The sequence below is a fragment of the Trachypithecus francoisi genome, unplaced genomic scaffold (genome assembly GCF_009764315.1).
Source record: "Trachypithecus francoisi isolate TF-2019V2 unplaced genomic scaffold, Tfra_2.0 Lachesis_group12, whole genome shotgun sequence".
In the NCBI taxonomy this organism is placed as follows: domain Eukaryota; kingdom Metazoa; phylum Chordata; class Mammalia; order Primates; family Cercopithecidae; genus Trachypithecus; species Trachypithecus francoisi.
Genome location: NW_022681457.1, coordinates 82,219,987 through 82,240,106, shown reverse-complemented (window position 1 = coordinate 82,240,106; position 20,120 = coordinate 82,219,987). Strand labels below are relative to the sequence as shown.

Below are 20,120 nucleotides of genomic sequence, written 5' to 3'. Positions count from 1 at the left end.
AAGTCATCCTCGGCTCTGATGAAAGGGACTGTATCCAGAGATCTTATATTTTCCAATATAGTAAATGGCAGAATCTCTGGGTTGTCTCCCTTAAGGAAGGGGCAAATAAGTATTAGATATAGGAAGAAAAATGTATGTGGATGCTTGGGTAGACAAAGGAGTCAACTATGGAAGAAATCTAAAAAGAAATAAAACAATTTACTACGGACTGACTTTATATTTTGTTATCATGTAACGTAAAGTAATTTTTTTTAGGTTTGTAGATGAATAAATAACAAGCTATTTCCAAATGAAAACAGCTGGCGTTACTTTTTTCTAAGTTAGTTATATATGACCCAAATCAAAGTTTCTATTCTTAGTTTAATTTCAGCAAAATAGAAAAGTCAATGTCCATATACATGGGAAAAGACATGGCTTTGTGATTAAGAATAGAGGCTCTGGAGCAAGACTGCTTGGATTGGAATCCAAGTTCTTCCCTTCAGCTATGTGGTCCTGAACAAGTAAATTAACCTCCTCATGCCTCAGTTTCCTCATCTGTAAAAAGAGGATAAAATAATACCTACCCCAAAGGATTGTTGTAAGATTAAAGTTAATACATATAAAGCACTGAGAACAGTTTCCAACACATAGTAACTGCTCATATTAGTATCAAGTTAATATTAATATCAAGTTCATACTCTTCAGGGTTTCCTAAACTTTTTTTCTTTTTTGAGATGGAGTTTCACTCTTGTCAACCAGGCTGAAGTACAATGGCATGTCTCAGCTGACTGCAACCTCCGCCTCCTGGGTTCAAGCAATTCTCCTGCCTCAGACTCCCGAGTAGCTGGGATTACAGGTGTGTGCCACCACGCCCGGCTAATTTTTCTATTTCTAGTAGAGACGGGGTTTCATCATGTTAACCAGGCTGGTCTCGAACTCCTGACCTCAGGTTATCTGCCTGCCTTGGCCTCCCAAAGTGCTGGGATTACAGGCATGAGCCACCATGCCCAGCCAAGTCCTGGTATTAATTACTTTGGAGACCAACAATATTTCTTAAAATCTCCAAGGGAAGAAAAATTCACAATATATTCGATCAGTTCTAGGGTATACAATTCATTATGGTTAAAAGAAAAAAAAGCTGGCCGAGCACGGTGACTCACACCTGTAATCCTAACACTTTGGGAGGCCAAAGCAGGCAGATCACGAGGTCAGGAGTTTTGAGACCAGCCTGGCCAACATGGCGAAACCCCATCTCTACTAAAAAATACAAAAATTAGCTGCGAGTGGTGGCACGCACCTGTAATCCCAGCTACTTGGGAGGCTGAGGCAGGAGAATTGTATGAATCCAGGAGGTGGACACGGCTACAGTGAGCCAAGATCCCACCACTGCACTCCAGCCTGGGTGACAGAGTGAGACTCCATCTCAAAAAAAAAAAAAAAAGTTTTAACAAGCTAATCTAAATTTCCCTTGCTACAGAGAAGTAAATTTCTATAAATTCCATCTTGGAAAATGAGAACTGGTCAGGGTTCTCTTCATAATGACTGTAACATATTCTACAACAGTAACACTATTTGGGTTCCTTCTTCTCTAAGTTAAAAGTCCAGAACTTCTCCAACTCTTCTCACAAGATCTGTTTTAAGAATCACAATATGTTTATTGCTCTTCTCTAGTCTCTCCAAATCATTCTACAATTATTTAATCTTAGATTCATAAAACTGTGTTCTGAATTCATACAATCTAAAGCCTTCCTCAGAATTCCATTTAGGGCCGGGCATGGTGGCTCACACCTGTAATCCCAGCACTTTGGGAGGCAGAGATGGGCGGATCACTTGAGCCAGGAGTTCAAGACGAGCATGGGCAACTTGGCAAAATCCCGTCTTTACAAAAAATACAAAAAAATTAGTCAAGTGTGGGGGTGTGTGCCTGTAGTCCCAGCTACCCAGAAGGCTAAGGTGGGAGGATCATCTGAGCCCAGGGAAGTCGAGACTGCAGTGAATTGTGATAATACCACTGCACTTCACCCTGGGCAACAGAATGAGACCCTGTCACAAAAAAAAACAAAAACAAAAATAGAACTCCACTTAGAATACAAACCTAAGGATCATATATATGGTCAAAGATATTTTATGCTATAAGTATAGTTCTCATCTTCAAAATATTTCACTTTACAATTTAGGGAGGAAAAAATAAAGATTGTTGGACATTAACCAAATGTTTATTCTGTCATCAAGTAAATACTGTATTTTGCATTAAAAACTCACCCTACTAAAATGTCTATGTCTCTGTGTAGTTGGAAAGATTGATGAACACAACCAGTCTTTCACATAAGAACATTCAACATCATCTTTGTAGCCGTAAACAAAAACTCAGCATCAGCCGGGCACGGTGGCTCAAGCCTGCAATCCCAGCACTTTGGGAGGCCGAGATGGGTGGATCACGAGGTCAGGAGACTGAGACCATCCTGGCTAACACGGTGAAACCCCATCTCTATTAAAAAATACAAAAAACTAGCCAGGCGAGGTGGCGGGCGCCTGTAGTCCCAGCTACTTGGGAGGCTGAGGCAGGAGAATGGCATAAACCCGGGAGATGGAGCTTGCAGTGAGCTGAGATCCGGCCACTGCACTCCAGCCTGGGCAACAGAGCAAGACTCTGTCTCAAACAAACAAACAAACAAACAAAAAACTCAGAATCTGCTCCAGAATGTTTTTTATTCCTAGTTTAGAACACACACACACACATCCTTCAAGTAACGTATGTTCACTAATTTTGTTTCATTGAAGTGTTTATGCTGACCTCTGTTTGCAACCGTACTACTTCAGCTCACTAACCAACATTTACTGGATATTCTACCATCAGTTTTTTCCTCCACAACTTCTGCTTCCATGGCACTATACAAGTAAGTATGGCATCAACGCTGGCAGAGGGCTAACATAGTGGAAAGTGATCCTGTCTTGTCTTTTAGTGCTAAGTATGATGCACAGAAAATGCTAAAGAAACAGTTTAAGCTGCTATATGTGGTGTCTACAGATCAGCTGTTCTCAAAGTGTGGTCCAGAGACCCTTCAGGCAGTCTGAAGAGTCAAAACTATTTTCATAATAAGATATTATTTGCCTTTCTCACTCTGATCCTCTCATAAAGTCTATAGTAGAGCTTTTCAGATGCTATGTGGTGTGTGGTATCACAAGAGGTTAAATGCAGAGAGAGAGAGATGAGAATCCAGCTGCCTTCTATTAAGTCAGATATTTAAAAGATCTGCAAAAATGTAATGTAATGCCAATTTTCTCACTAAATTTTGTTTTGGAACATAGTTACTTTTCATAAAACTTGTTATCTATGTTGGCAAAGGGTTTGTTAAAGATCCACAATGTAGAACTGAATTCAATTATATTTGTTATATGCTGTACAGTACAGAGACTCTGTAATTTTTTATGTGAATACTTTAAATTTTTCTTTTTCTTTTTCTTTTTTTTTGAGATGGAGTCTCGCTCTGTCACCCAGGCTGGAGTGCAGTGGCCGGACCTCAGCTCACTGCAAGCTCCGCCTCCCGGGTTTCCGCCATTCTCCTGCCTCAGCCTCCCGAGTGGCTGGGACTATAGGGGCCTGCCACCTCGCTCGGCTAGTTTTTTGTATTTTTTTAGTAGAGACGGGGTTTCACCGTGTTAGCCAGGATGGTCTCGATCTCCTGACCTCGTGATCCGCCCGTCTCGGCCTCCCAAAGTGCTGGGATTACAGGCTTGAGCCACCGCGCCCGGCCTAAATTTTTCTTAGTTTTAATTTGTAACACAATATTGACAGATATAACCCATATAAACAAAAGCTCTTTAAGCACTAATTTTTTAAGGGACAAAAAAATAAGAAACACTAAACTTCAGTCTTTTGGTCTCTTCTTATATTTAGACGTGTCTTAATATAGTATATACAATATTTATATATGAATGTTTCTTAATATATATATTTATGTACATGTGTGTTTCTTATGTATAACAAAGAGAGTAAGGACTCTGAAGTTACTCTGATACCTAGCCTTAAATTCCTACTCTCCTACTTATTAACTATGTATCCTTAAAAAAGTCAAATAAACCTCTAAGCCTCAAAGAAGTGCTTTGAGGAATAAATGACAAGATACATGTGGAATATTTAGCACACAGTGAATGCCTGGCACATAGTAGGCATTCAATAAATGAAAAATATTATTATAACCAATTTTGTTAGAAACACTTGTAAAAAGACACGCTTGCTTATTTTCCCTTTGTCAAAAGTCTCCATAGTGTACAACATATACAAATACAATTCAATTCAGTTCTATGCTGTGGATTTAAAAAGAAAAAAATCTTCCGTGCTCATGCGCATAATGTCAGGCTTTGCATGAAGTGCACAGCACCTGAAGAGGCCAAAAAAAAAAAATCTCTGAATTACCTGTAAGTCTTCTCTGATAAGCAATCTGACACAAGCTATTTAACAATATAAAATGTCTGAAATAATAAATATTACAGACCTTCCATACTGCTCATTATGATTACTTGTGTTGGAGTTATTTTCAGAGGATCATAAATACATTCTATCTACCTTTAGATTTCTTGTTATAATTTCAAGTGCACTAAGGTTCAAAGAAAAATGAGACTGCATCTCTTACACAAAACCACTTTAATTTTTACTAAATAATGGACAGAAAAATAAAAAAGGGTAAGTAGAGAGAGAAAGCTGAATAAAGAAAATACATTCAACTAGAATTAAAATGTTAGAAGATAGTAAATAACTACATTCCCTTGAGCACATGGTAGAAGACGAGTAGTTCCATCAAGAAAAGGCCCTGATGTTTTAAGGAAGAAGTTGCTATGCTATAGGAGAAGAAAAAGATAGTTAAAGTCTATGTTAAAATTCACTCAACTCTGAACTTTAAAACAATAGTCATCAAAGAAGAGAAAAATTAGAGGAACACACCAGTCAATTCATTGGAGGAATTCATATTCATTGAAGGAGTTCAAAAAAATAAGTAGGAATAAGTTAAGCTAGAATCCCTTAAGATTATGGATCTTACCACAAGCCAGCTGACTGTTACCTACTACTAGTTAATATCTAAACAAACAGACCTTCTGCTGTAACAGTGCATCAGTCATTATCTACTTACATAAAACATCGACACTGATTATCATTACAATTCCACGGTATGAAAAGGAGTGAAAAAGTGTGAAGATAACTGACTTACATGGAAATCCCAGCACTATTTGGGATGTTCACTAATAATCCACATGTAAAGATGCTGCAGCTTAAACTTACTAGACTCTAAGTCTTCCTTATTCTATCTTCTTTATTCTACTATACTGGCTCCTTTTAAAAGATCCTACATTTTCTGTTTCTGTTTTTTATTCCTTGCCATCACTTTAAAACATCTGAACTTTGCTGTCTTTATCACAGACTTTATCTTTTTCTTCTTATCAAGTACAGCAACTTCTTCCTTAAAACATCACAATCTTTATTTGATGGAACTAGTCATCCCCTCCCATGTGCTCAAAGAAGCCACAGTTATTTACTATCTTTTAAATTTTTATTTGGTAATCTGTAAATATGAATACCCTAATTTTCAACCCTCCACTAAGCAGATATGAGATATCAGGCTCTTTTCTCAATTTCAAAAGCATAAAGGACTTAGACTGTCAGATTTCAAGGTTTACTGTAAAATGCCAATGACCAAATTTGGGGGAAAGGACAGATATAGATCAATAGAACAGAGTCCAAGAAAAGACCCATATATATACAGTCACTTGATTTTTGATAAAGGCACCAGACAAGTCAGTGGGGAAAGGAAAGACTTTTCAAAAATTTATATTGAAACAACTGATTGCATGGGAGAAAAACTAAAAATGACCTTTACATCACATCATATATAAAAATCTTAAAAATGAACAACAAACCTAGATGTAAAAGCTAAATCTATAAAACTTTTGAAGAAATCATAAGAGAAAATCTGGTTAGGCAAATATTTCTTAGATATGACACCAAAAACAATCGCAATTCATAAAACAACTAATAAACTGGACTTTATCAAAATTTAAAACTTTTGTTCTTCAAGGACAGTGTTAGGAGAATGAAAAGGCAAGCCACAGACTGGCAGAAACCATTTGCAAAGCATATATCTTAAAAAGGACTTGTGCGGGGCTTAGCCCTACAAATTACAGGGCTCACATCTGTAATCCCAGCATTTTGGGAGGCCAAGGCAGGAGGATCACTTGAGGCCAGGAGTTTAAGACCAGCCTGGGCAACATCACAAGAACTCATCTCTAAAGCAAAAAAAATTTTTTTTGTTTCTTTTGTCTGTTTGTTTGTTTAATCAAGGCAGGAAGATCACTGGAGCCCAGGAGTTTGAGGCTGCAGTGAGCTATGATCACAACCCTGTACTCCAGCCAGGGCAACAGAGCAAGATCCACCTCACTGGGGGTGGAGGGAATGAACCAAAAGGACTCGTATCCAGGAAATATAAAGAACTCGCAAAACTCAATGAGATGAGAAAACCCATTTTTTTAAAGGGCAAAAGACTTGAACAGATAGTTCAACAAATAAAATACAGCAAAGATTCAGAGGAGCCAAGGGCAGGAGCCGGATGGGGCCAGCAGGAAAGGAGCGGGCTCGGGATCCCGACACTGGTGAGAGGAAAGGCAGGAGCAAAGCCAGGGGATGGGACCCTGAGAAGGGGGATACAAGGCCAAGAAACAGAACCCTAAGGAGGGGTTGCAAAGAAAAAGGATTCATAAGAAAAGATGATCAACATCATTAATTGTTAGGGAAATGCAAATTAAAACTACACTGAGATATCACCACACCTACCAAAAAGGCTAATTAAAAGACTGACCATACTAAATGTTCACAAGAATATGGAGCAAATGGAACTCACACACTGCTGGTGGGAGTTTAAAAAGGCACAACCGCTTTAAGGACAACAGCTTGGCAGTTTCTTAAACATACACCTACAATATGGCAGTCATTTCACCCCCAGGTATTTACCCAAAATAAACCATATTTCTATACAAAGATGTGTACACAAATGTTCATAGTATTTTTATTTGTAATAACCAAAGACTGAAAACAATCCAAATATCCATCAACAGGTGAATGAATAAACAAACTGGTGAGAATATATCCAATGGAATAAAAAGAAATGAACTGCTGATGCATGCAGCAACATGGATAAATCTCAAAATAATTAAACAAAAGCCAGACAAAAATAAGAATACATATTGTGTGATTCCATTTATACAAAAATCTAGAAAATGCAAATATATAATAAGGAATAGAAAAGCAGATCAGTAGATACCTTGCAGACAGAGGGACAGCAGGGAAGAACTTCACAGAAGCACTTTTGGCAACTTTTGAGAATGACAGATATGTTCACCACATTGATGTGGTGATGATTTATGTGTGTATATATTTGTCAGACTTATGAAAATGTACTATGTCAATTACATCTCAGTAAAGCTGTTTTTAAAAAACAAATATTTGTGGACTCGGCATGGTGGCTCACACCTGTAATCCCAGCACTTTGGGAGGCGAAGGTGGGCAGACTGCTTGAGCTCAGGAAGTTGAGAACAGCCTGGGCAACATGGTGAAATCCATTTCTACAAAAAAAACACAAAAATTAGCCAGGTGTGGTGGTGGGCACCTGTAGTCCCAGCTAGTCAGGAGGCTGAGACAAGAAGATTGCTTGAGCCTGGAAGGTGGAGGCTGCAGTGAGACAAGATCACACCACTGTACTCCACCCTGGGTGACAGAGTGAGACTCTGTCTCCAAAAATAAAATAAAATAAACAAGCATTTGTGATTTGGAGTAAGTAAAGATTTCTCAGCTTGGACATAAAAAGAGACAAACAAATATCTGTGATTAGGAATGTGTAAATATTTCTCAGCTTGAACAATGAAAGAAAAAATTGGTAAGTCGGATGTTACCAAAATTTAAAACCTTTTTGCTCTAACAACAAAAAAAAAAACCTATATCCAGAATATTTAGAGAACTCATATAACGCTATAATTAGAAGACAAACTACCTAGTTTTAAAATGTACAAAAAATTTAAACAAGGACATACAAACCCCAATAAACACATGAAAGATGCTCAACATCACTAATTATCAGGTAAATGCAAACTAAAACAATGAGATACTATTCCAAACCCACTAAAATGTCTTTAAAATCTGAAAAGCAATAATAATAATCCTCCTTCCTGAATTTATTTCAAGCATACTGGGTTCTTCTTGATATCAATAGCAAACAAAAAAAAAATTGTGTTGTGAGGTTAAAGCATGAATGAGTATCTCCATTTCATATGGCTTCCAATCCAGTCTTGGTTTTCTATTTCTTGAATTATCTATAGACCTATCTTGCACTATACTAAGCAGCACTATCTTTTTCTCAGCCTCTGTTTACTCAAACAGTCTCATCTTTCCATAACTCCATGCTTTGTGCTTTTTAACATAGCTGATATATCATTTTGCAAGCTCCAAATATATGTGAGGGACTGGGAAGGTGTTAAGAAAACTGTGAAGAAATGGATGCCCATACTAAAAACCCCATTCAGACCCCTAACCTTCAAAAGAGACCCAGCCAAACACCTATATATCAGGCTCTCAAGTAAGCACTAGTATGGAGTGGAATAATCTTTTTGTTTTCGTTTTCTTTTGTTGCTTTTGTGGACTCTTGAACACTAGTAAGGACGTAAGTATTCAATACATATTTGTCAGATTGAATAGAATTGAGGTAGGAGTCCAATTCCAAATACCACAATTCTAAGGATACTCTGGATGTTCTAATATAAAGCTGGGAATCAAGTCTCCCATTCAATACCCAATGACCATAAGGAATTCTAAAATTATCCTCTCTTGAAATCCTTTCTCAAACAAAAGTGGATACATTCTGCTTTGTCTCAAGCACTGTCTGTAGTGTTTTGCCTAGCTCATACCAATGCCCTTTCTCAGAGGTGCCTCCATCCCCATGGCTCTGAATGTTGTACTACAACTTGTGTGTACCAGTAATACAGGAACAAATTAAAGAATCTGAACCAAGGGTGATACCTGATCCAAGTTGTTTACCTAAATTTTCTCCCCCAAGATTTAGGATTAGAAGTGAAACAGTTTGGGCTGCTCTCCTGAATGAAGAAGCCATGAACTTGAGGCCGGGCACGATGGCTCATGTCTGTAATCCCAGCACTTTGTGAAGCCGAGGCGGGCGGATCACCTGATATCAGGAGTTCGAGACCAGCCTGGCTAACATGGTGAAATCCCATCTCTACTAAAAATACAAAAAAAAAAAAAAAATTATCTGGGTGTGGTGGCAGGTGCCTGTAATCCCAGTTACTTGGGAGGCCGAGGCATGAGAACTGCTTGAACCAGGGAGGCAGAGGCTGCAGTGAGCAGAGATCACGCCATTGCACTCCAGCCTGGGCAACAAGAGCGAACCTCGGTCTCAAAAAAAAAAAAAAAAAAGAAGAAGCCATGAACTGAAGGATAGAATGGTTATGTGTCAGAAAAGCAAAGAAAGTTGCCTGGAGATATGAAGAAATAAATTAGATTCAGAAAAACTCAACAGAGAAGGGTCAGTACAATGCCTAGGTTTCTAAGAGCATTTCATCAATTCCTACTTCCATTTCAAGAGACTAAACTATCCTTGTATTCTGTAAAATACAACCGTTTTCTAAATTCATCCCATAAATTCTTTTTCTTTTCTGCCTGATGTATCCAGAGTTAGTTTTCTTGCAACCAAGCGAAGCTTTTTTTAAACTTTAGATTCGAGGGGTAAACATACGTTTGTTACATGGGTATATTGCATACTGGTGGAGACTGGGCTTCTAGTGTACTCACAATCCAAACAGTGAACATTATACCCAACACGTAATTTTTCAACCCTCATCCTCCTCCTACCCTCCCCCTGGTGGAGTCTTCAGTGTCTATTATTTCCATCTTTATGTATATGCATACTCATTGTTTAGCTTCCACTTATAAGTGAGAACATGTGGTATTTGATTTTGTTTCCGAGTTATTTCACTCAGTATAATGACCTCCAACTCCATCCATGTTGCTGAAAAGGACATGATTTCATTCTTTTTTTATGCTATATAGTATTCCATGGTATCTGTATACCACATTTTTTTATTCAGTCAACTGCTGGTGGACAGTTAGGTTGCTTCCATGACTTTGCTATTATTCAACAGTGTTGAACATGACTACAGGTGTCATTTTTGTGTGTGTGTATGAGACAGAGTCTTACTCTGTCCCCCAGGCTAGAATGCAGTGGCACAATCTTGGCCCACTGCAACCTCTGCCTACCAAGTTCAAGCGATTCTCCTGCCTCAGCCTCCCGATTAGCTGGGATTACAGGTGTGCGCCACCTCGTCTGAGTGATTTTTCTATTTTTAGTAGAGATAGGGTTTCACAATGTTGGCCAGGCTGGTCTTGAACTCCTGACCTCAGGTGATCCGCTGCCTTGGCCTCCCAAAGTGCTGGGATTACAGGCATGAGCCACCACACCTGGTCAGGTGTCTTTTTTATATAGTGATTTATTTTACTTTGGGCAGATACCCCCAGTAGTGTGTTTGCTAGATCAAAAAGTAGTTCTATTTTCAGTTCTTTGAGACATCTCCATAGTTTTCCAGAGGCTGAACTAATTTACATTCCCATCAGCAGTGTATAAGCATTGTCTTTTCTCCACAACCACACCAACATCTGTTATTTTTTGGCTTTTTAACAGCAATTCTGACTGGTATAAGATGGTATCTCACTGTGATTTTAATTTGCATTTCTCTGATGATTAATAATGTTGAGCATTTTTTTCATGTGTTTGTTGGCACTTGTATTTCTTCAAGAAATGTCTCATGTCCTCTGCTTAGTTTTTAAAAGAAGTTGTTTTTTCCTTGTTATTAGAGTTCCATGTAGATTCTGGGTATTCATCCTTTGTGAAAGTAATCATTTGCAAATATTTTCTCCCATTCTATAGGCTCTTTAATCTGCTGAGTATTTCTTCTGCTGTGAAGAAGCTTTTAGTTAAAAGTCTCATTTGTCTATTCTTGTCTTCATCATAAATTATTTGCCTAGGCCAACATCCAAGAGTTCTTCCTAAGTTTTCCTCTAGGACTTTTATAGTTTAAGGTCTTATGTTCAAGCCTTTAATCCATTCAGCCTGAGTTAATTTTTGTACATGGTGAGACACAAGGGTCCAGTTTCATTATTTTACATACGGCTAGCCAACATCCCAGCACCATTTACTGAATAGGGTGTTAATGTCCTTTCTCCACTGTTTATTTTCATAAACTTTGTCAAAGATCAGTTGGTTGTAGGTATGTGGCTTTATTTCTAGGCTCCCTATTCTGTTTCACTGATCTCTATGCATATTTTTGTACCACTATCGTGCTGCTTTAGTTACTATAGCCTTGTAGTATAACTTGAAGTCAGGCAAGCTGATGCCTCTGAATTTGTTCCTTTTGCTTAGGATTGCTTTGGCTGAGTGCTTTTTTGATTCCATATGAACTTTAGTGCTGTTTTTCTAATTCTGTGAAAAATGATGTTGGTAATTTGAGAGGAACTTCATTGAATCTGTAGATTGCTTTGGGTAGTATGCTCATTTTCATGATATTGATTCTTCCAATCCATCAGCACAAGATGTTCTGCCATTTGCTTGTGTCATCTGCAATTTCTTCCATTGGTGTTCTGTAGTTCTCCTTGTAAAGATCTTTCACCTCCTTGGTTAAATGTATTCCTAGGGGTGTGTTGGGGGGGGGGGGGGGTGTAGGTGAGTAGGTGGGTGGGTGTGTCTACCGTAAATGGGATTGGGTTCTTGATTTGGTTATCAGCTTGAACGTTATTGTATAGAAATGCTACTGATCACTGTACACTGATTTTGTATCCCGAAACTTTAATAAAAAGTCTAGGAGTCTTTAAGAGTTTTCTAGGTATACAGTCTTGTTATCAGCAAACTTCCTCTTTTCCAATTTGGATGCCTTTTATTTCTTTCTCTTGCCTAATTGCTCTGGCTATGATTCCCAGCACTAGGTTGAAGAAGAGTGGTGAGAGTGGACACCCTTGTCTTGTTCCTATTCTTAAAGAGAATGTTTTCAACTTCTCCCCTTCAACATGATGTTGTCTGTAGGTTTGTCATATATGGCTCTTATTATTTTAAGGTATGTACCTCCAGTGCCTAGTTTATTGAGGATTGTTATGAAGCAATGTTAGATTTTATCAAATGCCTTTTCTGCATCTATGGAGATAATCATATGGTTTTGGGATTTGGTTCTATTTACATGGTGAATCACGTTCATTGATTTGCATATGCTTCAACATTCTTGCATTCCTGGAATAAAACCCACTTGATCAAGATATATAATCTTTTTGATGTGCTGTTGGATTCAGTATTTGTTGAGGATTTTTGCACCTATGTTCATTAGGGATATTGGCTTGTGGTTTTCTTTTCTGGTTGTGTCCGTGCCTGACTGGTACCTAGTGTCCTCACCTGACTTTGGTATCTAGTGTCCTCGCCTGACTTTGATACTGGTTTTGTAGAATGAGTTAGAAAGGAATTACTCCTCCTCAATTTTCTGAAATAGTTTCAGTATTCTTTCCTAAATACCAACTTTTCTTTATATGTCTGGCAAAATTCAGCTATAAATCTATCTGGTCCTGGCCTTTTTTGCTGTTAGAAGGTGATAGGTTTGGCTGTGTCCCTACCCAAATCTCATCTCGTGGTTCCCTTAATTCCCATGTGTTCTGGGAGGATCCAGTGGCAGGTAATTGAATCATGGGGGCAGTTACCCTCATACTGTTCTCTTGATAGTGAGTTCTAACGAGATTTGATGGTTTTACGAGGGGCTTCCCTCCACTTTGCTCAGCACTTCTACTTCCTCCCGCCATGTGAAGAACAAGTCTGCTTCCCCTTCTGCCATGATTGTATGTTTTCTGAAGCTTCCCCAGCCCTGTGGAACTGTGAGTCAACTACACCTCTTTCCTTTATAAATTATCCAGTCTCAGGTAGTTCTTTATATCAGCATGAGAACAGACTAATACAGTTTTCCTTTACTACTGATAGAATTTTGTTACTTGTTATTGGTCTGTTCAGGATTCACATTTCTTCCTGGTTCAGTCTTGGGAGGTCGTATGTTTCCAGGAATTTGTCCATTTCCCCTAGCTTTTTCTAGTTTATGAGCACATAAATGTTCACAGCAGTCTCTGATGATCTTTTGTATTTCTGTGGTGTCAGGTGTAATGTTGTCTTTATCGTTTCTGCTTGTATTTAAAACTTTTCTTGGTTAACTTAGCTAGCAGTCTGTCAATTTTGTGTATCCTTTCAAAGAAACAACTTTTTGTTTCACTTACCCTTTGTATCTTTTTGTTTGTTTTTTTTTTTTTTTTTGCCTCATTTAGCTCTGCTCTGCTCTTTGCTCTTTTCTTCTGCTAGTTTTTTGTTTGGTTTGTTATTTTTCTAGTTCCTTGATGTATGGTGGTAGCTTGAGATCTTCCTATCTTTTTAATGTGGGCATTTAATGCTATAAACTTTCCTCTTAGCACTGATATCCCAGAAGTTTTGGTATGCTGTGCCTCCATTTTCATTTATTTCAAAGTTTTTTTTCAATTTCTGCCTTAATTGCATTGTTTACCCAAAGTTCATTCAGGAGCATGTTGCTTAGTTTCCATCTACTTGAAGAGTTTTAAGAGTTCCTCTTGGTATTTGATTTCTAATTTTATTCCACTGTGCTCCAAAAAGATACTTGATCTGATTTCATTATTTTGGAATGTATTGAGACTTAGTTTAATGGCCAAGCATATATGGTCAATTTTGGAGAATGTTCCACATGCAGATGAGATTAATGTATGTTCTGTAAATGTCTAGTAGGTCCATTTGGTCTATAGTTTAAGTCCAGAATTTCTTTTTTGACTTTCTGCCTCCATGATCTGAATAGTGATGTCAGTGAGGTGTTGATGTCCTCCACAATTATTGTATTGCCATCAATTTGTTTGCTTTGGCCTAGTAGTATTTATGAATCTGGGTGCTCTGGTGTGCAGTGCATATATATTCAGGATAGTTAAATCTTCTTGTTGTATCGAACCCTTTATCATTATATAATGCTCTTGTCTTTTTTTTTTTTTTTTTACTGTTACGGTTTGAAGTTTATCTTATACGAGAATGTATACTACTGCTGGCTTTTGTTTTCCATTTGTATGATAAACCGTTTTTCACCCCTTTAGTTTGAGTCTATAGCTGTCCTTAACCAGTGTGTGTGGGGTCTCTTGCTGGCAGCAGCTGGTTGGGTCTTTTTTTTTTTTTTTTTTTTTTAATTTCATTTGCCACTCTGTATGTTTTAAGTGGAGCACTTAGGCCATTTACATTCAAGGTTAGTACTGATATGCTGCTAGGTATTGTGGCTCATGCCCATAATCCCAGCCCTTTAAGAGGCCAAAGTAGGCGGATTACTTGAGGTCAGGAGCTCGAGATCAGCCTGGCCTAACATGGCAAAACCTCACCTCTACTAAAAAATACAAAAGTTAGCCAGGTGTGGTGGTACATGCCTGTAATCCCAGCTACTTGGGAGGCTAAGGCAGGAGAATTGCTTGGATCCAGGTGGCAGAGGTTGCAGTGAGCCAAGACCATGCCACTGCACTCCAATCTGGGCAAGACAGCAAGACTCCATCTTAAAATATATATATATAGGCCAGGCACGGTGGCTCACACCTGTAATCCCAGCACTTTGGGAGGCCCAGGAGGGCGGATCATAAGGTCAGGAGTTTGAGACCTGCCTGGCCAGTATGGTGAATTCCTGTCTCTACTAAAAATACAAAATTAGTCGGGTGTGGTGGCACACACCTGTAGTCCCAGCTACTCAGGAGGCTGAGGCAGGAGCATCACTTGTACCTGGGAGGCAGAGGTTGCAGTGAGCCGAGATGGTGTCACTACACTCCAGCCTGGGCGATGGGAGCAAGACTATGTCTCAAAAAAAAAAAAAAAGAGACAGAGATATAGATATGTGAAGTTTTGTTCTTGTCACAGTGTTGTTAGTTGCCTTGGAGTTTCAACTATATAACTGCTTTACAGACTGTGAGCTTTGTACTTTTATGATGGCAAGTACTGTCCTTTCGTTAACATGTTTAGAACTCCTTTCAGCATTTCTTACATGATCAGTATAGTGATGATGAATTCCCTTCACATGTGTTTGTTTGGGAAAGACTTTATTTCTCCTTCATTTACAAAGCTTATTTTTTGGCGGGATATAAAATTATTGGCCGGTGGTTGTGCACGGTGGCTAACACCTGTAATCCCAATATGCTGAGAGGCCAAGGCGGGCGGATTGTTTCAGTTCAGGAGTTTAAGATCAGCTTGAGCAACATGGCAAAACCCTGTCTCTACTAAAAATACTAGAAAATTAGCCGGGCATGGTGGCATGTGCTTGTAGTCCCAGCTACTTGGGAGGCTGAGCAAGAGGATCACTTGAGCCTGGGAAGTAAAGGCTGTGGTGAGCTGTGATCATGCCACTGTATTCCAGGTTTGGGTAGTAGACTGAGACCGTGCCCAAAAAACAAACAAAATAAATTCTTGGCTGGTAATTTTTTCTTTAAGGCCGCTAAAAATAGGTCCCCAATCTCTTCCAGCTGGTTTGTAGGGTTTCTGCTGAGAAGTTCAGTGTTAGTTTGATGAGATTTCCTTTATAGGTAATCCCTTCTTTCTTGCTACTCTTAGAATTTTTTCCTTCACACTGACTTTGAACAGTCTGATGACTATATCCTTAGATAAGGTTTTTCTTGCAATGTATCTCTCAGGAGTTCTCTGAGCTTATATCTGGATGTCTAAATCTCTTCCCAGACTAGGGAAGTTTTCCCTAATTACTTCTTGAAATAGCTTTTCTACACTTTTTACTTTTTTTCTCTAGAATACCTATAACCTGTAAGTTTGGATGCTTTATACAACCCCATATTTCTCCAAGACTTTTTCACTTTTCTTTTTTCTTTTGAGATGGAGTTCCACTCTGTCACCCAGTGTGGAGTGCAGTGGCACGATCTTGGCTCACCACAACCTCCACTTGCTGGAATCAAGCGATTCTCCTGCCTCAGCCTCCCAAGTAGCTGGGATTACAGTCACACGCCACGAAGCTCTGCTAATTTTTTTGTATTTTTAGTAGAGATGGGGTTTCACCATGTTGGCCAGGCTGGTCTTGAACTTCTGACCCTCAAGTCATCTATCCGCCTCAGCCTCCCAAAGTGTTGGGAGTATAGGCATGAGGTACCACACCCGGCCTTTGTTCACTTACTTTACTTCTTTTTTTCCTTATGTTCATCTGACTGGGTTAATTCAAAAGATCTGTCTTCCAGCTCTGAAATTCTTTATTCTACTTTCTCTAGACTAGCATTAAAGCTTTCAACTATGTTTTGTAACTCCTTCATTGAATTTCTCATTTCCAAAATATGTTTGGGATTATTTTTCGTGATATCTCCTTTCATATCCCAAACTGTTTTTCTGATTTATGTGCATTTTCAACTTTCTCTTGGATCTCATTGAGTTTCTTTAAAACCAAAACATTCTGAATTCTTTATCTTATATTTCAAAGATTTTAATTTTGGTTAGGATCTATTGCTGGAGACTTAATGTGACCCTTCTGAGGCATTGTAACACTTTTTTCATAGTTTCAGAGTTGTTTCTCTGGTTGCTTCTCATCTAGATAAGCCATCTCTCCTTATTTTTTGAATTTGCTTTCATTTTGATGTGATTTTTCTCCCCTTCAGGAGGTGTCTATAATATATGTTCCGTAGGGTCTTTTGGCTTTAGTTCTGGGTGCTTTCAGCGGCAAAGAGTCTGTATTAAGTTCCCTGGTTACAGTTAGCCTTTGAATGGTAGTTTTCCCAAATGCTGGTTGTATTACTGATGTACTGGGCATGGGAGCAGGCTTACTACATCTTGTGGGGCCAGGATGGTGGTCTTAGGAAGTTTATCAAGATCCCTAGTGCTGTACACTTGTCAGCACATTTTCTACTGTGTCATGCAATTAAACTTCCAGGTCAGTAGGTGGCACTCACAGGTAAGAGCCAGCTGAAGCCAAGGTAGATGGGTGCATACTTGATTCTTGCTTATTGAGAAGCTCTCTGTTGCCTCAGGCAATGGGCTGATCTGCAGAATGCACAGCGGCCTGAGCTCCCTGCCCAGCCCTGGAGCAGGAGATCAAGACAGGTGGGTCCAGACCAGGCAGGTCCACCTACAGGTCTCCCAATAGCAGGGCATAAGCACCAGGTATGGGGGGCAGAGGAGAGTTGGGGTCCAATGGGCAACCACCAGTTACCCAGAGGTATGCCTAGGCATGGAGTTGGGAAATCTCCACTGCCCCAAGTTGTCTGTATGGCAGGTAGAGTACAGCCTAAACCCTAATCTAGTAAAGTGGATGCTCCAAATGCCTAGAGATATGTCTCTACACTGAGTGCCACTGAACCATAAAGCTTGCCTACGATAAGCTTATTATATCAAATCATACAATTTTTTTTATTTTTCAGTAGTACTATTTTGCACTATATGTACTGTTAGTAGGCATGTTTTATATTTAACTCACTAGTATATTCAGTGATGCTTTTTATTCCCTATTACCTCTAATATATGATTTCCCCTCATAAAAACTCAAAATTTCTCCATCTCCCTGAAATTTAAAACAAAAAACAAAAAAACCTGCTGTCTTTTGTTAACAAAAAAACAAAAAATTTTATCAATTTTAAACAAGATTTTTTTTTCAATTTTAGTATTCCAAAATTAAAGCGCTGGTTTTCTATTACCTTTTTCTACAGTCTCCTGCACTGACGCTTCTCTTTTTTACTTATTTTTTATAGTGCCCTCAATTAAGAAGAAAACTGTTTGGCAGCCTTCATTTAAGAAAAAAGCCTGAAATTACAATAAATACTTATAGCCAAGAGGCAGTAGAATTAAATGGTTACAATATAGGCACTGGATAAGGACCTAAGTATGAATCCCAGCTCTATCCCTAATTACCTATACATCTTTGAGTTAATTAACTTTACCTCAGTTTCCTCACTTATGAAGTAAGGATAATAATGATACTGACCTCACAGAATTGTTGGGGGAACTTTATATAAACTTAAAAGTGCTTAAATAATGCCTGGTCTAACAGTAAGAACACCATAAATAGTACCTACCAAAGTCAGTATTCAGTCACAAAAGGACATTAACTTTATGTCCTTAAGTTAATGAATAAGTCAGTCAATAGTACTCCTCAATATCTGGTGTTCAGAAATGGAGGCCTTAGGACATCAGGATCTTAAAGACTAAATTATGACTGGGGGTGGTGGCTAAGGCCTGTAATCCCAGCACTTTGGGAGGCCGAGGCAAGCGGATTGCCTGAGCTCAGTAGTTTGAAACCAGCCTGGGCAACATGGCAAAACCCCATCTCTACTAAAAATACGAAAAATTAGCCGGGTGCCTGTAATCCCAACTACTGAGGAGGCTGAGGCAGGATAATCGCTTGAACCCGGGAGGTGGAGGTTACAGTGAGTCAAGATCTCACTACTGCACTTCAGCCTGGGCAAAAGAGCAAGACTCTGTCTCAAAAAAAAAAAAAAAAAAAAAAAAAGATTAAATTATACTTACAGTGATCCAGACTAGTGCTGTTAAGCCTGGCACAGTAGCCAATCTCTGTAAATCCCAGCACTTTGTGAGGCCAGTGAGGGCACATCACTTGAACCCAAGAGTTCTGAGACCAGCCTGGGCAACACAGGGAGACCAGTCTCTACAAAGAATTTAAAAATTAGCTGGGCATGGTGGCACACGCCTGTAGTCAGTCCCAGCTACCCGAGAGACTGAGGTGGGGGAAACTCTTAAGTCCAAGAGGCTGAGGCTACCACAAGTCATAACTGTGCCACTGTACTCCAGCCTGGGCGACAAAGTAAGACCCTGTCTCAATCAAACATAAAACAGACCAGCGCTCCCCAACAGAACTTTCTCCAACAATGCAAATATCTGTGTGCTGTCCAATATGACAGCCACTAGCCATGTATAGCGAGTGAGCACTTAAAATATGACTAGTATGACTAACGAAGTGAATTTTTAATTTTACCTATTTTTAATTAACTTATATTTAAATAGCCACAAAAGGTTACTAGCTCCCATATCAGAAAACTCAAAGCGCACTTTAGAGAAAGTTTCTGTAATGGTCAAATTAAGAGGATTTTCTCATTACTCATAATTTAATTGGAACATGCCATATCTAAACATGTACATTAATAAAGATTTTACTAATTCCAAAAAATTAATAAAAATGATAATGATAAATATGGCATGATAATGCAAAGGCTATTTCTGCCACTGTCTGGGACCCAAAAGCCTAAAATTTTAACTGTATTAAATATAGTAAACATATAATATTAAATGTCAGCAACATCCTTAGCCTGAAGGTTAGTGGCAAACCTGAATACTACTGGTAGATATTCTAAATCTTAGAATTTAGGATGAAGGGGAAATAGAACAAAGGAAAACAGTAAACTTTCTTCTACCCCACGTTTTTATACTGTTAGCAAAGGATACAAATCTGTCCCATTCCTTCTTTTATTCTAAAAATGATGAACCTTTTTGCTTTCTACTATTAGAAACTAGAAAAGAGGAGAAAATATGCCAGATTCCTCATGTATAAATTTAATTCCTTGAATCCTCTTCCTCTGTATGGGAAGGGGAGTATAGCCTAAACTCCTAATGTAGAAGAGTGGGTGCTCCAAATGCCCGAAGATATGTTTCTGCATTGAGTGCCACTGAACCACAAAGCTTGCCTATGATAAGCTTTCTAAGTCAAATCATATAATTACTTTTTTATTTTTCAGTATAATTTTGCACCATGTGCACTGTTAGCAGGCACATTTTACATTTAACCTACCAGCATATTCAGTGATGCTTTGAAGTAAGAGCAGTGAAGTAAACATTAGCAAGTCTATTAAAGCAAAATTAGGAAAAGCAATTTGCCCAAGAGTACATGGCTAATATGTGGCAGAGAGAGATGTGAACCTGTAACTACATTATCTTAAGTCTATATGCCACAGCTGCTTTATCAATACCACTATGCCTCTAGAAATGAGGCAGCAAGAAGGCCTGAAATAAATCTACCTTCTTCTGGTAGTTCTAAACAGCAGGGTCATCAAT

General features: G+C 38.7%; 1 protein-coding gene across 5 annotated transcripts in view; it reads right to left on the bottom strand.

Annotated features, from left to right (window-relative positions):
- FOXJ3 (forkhead box J3) overlaps positions 1 to 20,120 on the bottom strand; it is a 157,416-nt gene that overhangs the window by 103,044 nt on the left and 34,252 nt on the right. Inside the window, exon 1 of one of the 5 annotated variants that reach the window (XR_004440909.1) lies at positions 2,242 to 2,369. The exons of the other annotated variants lie outside the window; for them this stretch is intronic. The gene's annotated coding sequence lies outside the window, so the exon portion shown is untranslated. Of the gene's footprint in view, positions 1 to 2,241; positions 2,370 to 20,120 lie in introns of those variants that run through there. 5 annotated transcript variants of the gene reach the window in all.